Source organism: Camelina sativa, chromosome 11, assembly GCF_000633955.1.
Source record: "Camelina sativa cultivar DH55 chromosome 11, Cs, whole genome shotgun sequence".
Classification (NCBI taxonomy): domain Eukaryota; kingdom Viridiplantae; phylum Streptophyta; class Magnoliopsida; order Brassicales; family Brassicaceae; genus Camelina; species Camelina sativa.
In genome coordinates, this window is record NC_025695.1 from 48,774,472 (window position 1) to 48,776,999 (window position 2,528).

A 2,528-nucleotide genomic window follows, 5' to 3' on the forward strand; every position below is an offset into this window, starting at 1 on the left:
AAAATTTTGTCTTCTACGAGGCCCTCGTGATCCACTAGATCCTCTTGACCCACTCCCTCGAAGTGACCCACCACCGACGGAAGAATATGGAGCGGCTCTTGAACTTTGTCTCCCTCTACGTTCAGGTACTTGAGACCCCTCACGTGCATATTGATAGAGAGGTTGGGACTCATCGTAAATGTTCACACGATACACTTCATTCTCATGTTGAGTTCCACGCACTTCGCTGAGCCCCACATCATCATCATTTTCTTCATCATTTGCATCTTCTGTATCCTCTATATCATTCACATTCTCACTCATTAATTCTTCTCTTCTTTGTCTCACCGAGTGTTGACGTTGAGAACCCACATCAAGATTTGCAAAACATACTCTCATGACTTCCCAAAACTTAGGAGGTTCTCGTTGAAAACGTCTCACTTTATCATTTTCCTATAAAAAAAAAACACATTAATAATCGGAAAACAAAAACCTACAAATAATTAAATAATAACATTATTTAACAATAGATTACCTTTATACGATCATTCCACCACTCATCTGAAGCTTCAATTCTTCCACTAATGGGATCTACCGTGATACCAGTCTTGCCTTGTAAGAGGACCCAAGTTTTATATTGTTTCTTCCACTCATCGAATTTACATCTTAAGTCTGTCCACTTCATGTTTTGATTGAACTTTTCGTTGAACTTACGAACAATATATGCTCGTCCTGGTTGTCCCGGGTCTTTAAACATATAATTATTTAAAGCTAGTGCTTCATCGTATAATTCAATCAAAGTTCTTTCTTCTTCAAGAGTGTATCTTCGATCCGGTTTTTTCTAATTAGTACAGAGTAATAATAATAATATATTATTAGTATAGAGTAATAATAATATAATTCAATTATTGCAAATAAAGTTAGGTGTATATTTGAGTTGTGTATATTTATTTAAACAATACACGTGATTTTAAACTAGATAGATAAATAAAGCTTGAATCAATAAAAGTTACCCGTCTACGTATAGGAGGATCCATGTTTGCATTCATATTACGACCTTGTGATGACATATCTATAATCACAAACAATATGAAGTTATTAATAAATATAAAATTAAACTAAAAATTAACTAAAAACATCATATATATATATATACTAATAAACTAGCTCATCATGTTTAAAAAATTAACTAATAAATTCTCAAATATCTACTATAAACTAAACTAAAAAGAAAATGAGGTGAGAAAAAAAAACTTACTTATGAATTTGAGATGAGATAAATGGTTGATTCAAAAGAGTTTTAGATTGAAGAGCTTCAATGAGTAAAGAGAAGAGAGTCCTCTCTAGATCTAAATTTTGTTTTTGGGAATATGATTTTTTTGTTGTGACTTTTAACATTTATGAATGCATTTATATATATTCATATATGTAGAAAGTATAAAGAAACACAACTTTAACCAATGAGATAAAAGTACTAGGATCCAACTAGTTTGAACACGTTTTTACCCAACTTTTACTATTGGTATGGAGTTGGTATGGAGCTTTTATAGAGTAAACTGAAATAATCGGACCAATAGTATAATTTACACAGTCTGCAGTTTTTTTTTAATTCTAGACTAGTATGGAGTTGTATAGTATGGAGAAGTGCATAGTAGTCTGGAATGGTGAATGGCGTACTAACTGCGGGCTAGTCCGAGTTTGGTCTGGTCCGGAGCGTACTGTACAACCATTCACAACCGTAGTATTTATCCAACTTTGAATTAATGTACTAAACGGGAAAGAAAGAGAGATATATATTAGATTTCTTGTAGAAAGTAATCTTTTGCTTTTCTTTTTTAACGAATTTAAGACATCTTTGTAATCTTTGTGTCTTTTCTCTTACATCTTATATTATCAAACACTTGTCTTGATTTGATGATCCATATTAAAGTAATTCTTAATTAGCACTTGTTATATATATGCAATCAACCACACAGATAAGCTATTAATCCATTGAACCGATACTAAGAATAGAACACGTTGAAGTGATGCTGTGTGGCTACAGCTCACTCTTTCATTTCAGCATAACAGGCATATATTCACTATTTTAAAATTCATCAAATAAATGCTTGTACGACAAATGTTTTGTTGAAGTCTACTAATACGAACTCTTATCAGCACTTTGTGACAAGNCGTGCATAATAATATGGGTACATACATTGTAGTACGTGGTCTTATAATAGCTTTCTTATTATTAATTAATATACTTATAACACTCTAATTTTATCAATTAATCTACTTATAACACTCTAATAAAACTAGTCATCTTCTTCATCACGTGAATGGTCTTGAAAAAGAGCTTGACGAGCTGGAACACAAGGATGTTCAGATGTAGATGGGTCGTTTTGTCCAAAGATGTTAAAGAATCCTCCTCCTCTTCCTGGTGTTTGAAAACCTAGATTGGGATACTCTCCTTGTGTCCCTGAAAAACTAGAGAATCCTAAACCTTGAAAGCATGTTTGTGATCCTGGAGGGCGGAACTCTGGAACCGGTGGATTAATCGGTATACT

The 2,528-nt window shown here is 33.0% G+C and overlaps 1 long non-coding RNA gene across 1 annotated transcript; it reads right to left on the minus strand.

The window, feature by feature from the left end:
- LOC104727249 lies at nucleotides 993-1,316 on the minus strand. The gene is made up of 2 exons (XR_758197.1): nucleotides 1,238-1,316; nucleotides 993-1,051 (listed from the first exon to the last, which is right to left on the minus strand). It is a non-coding gene; the product is annotated as an uncharacterized LOC104727249 (long non-coding RNA).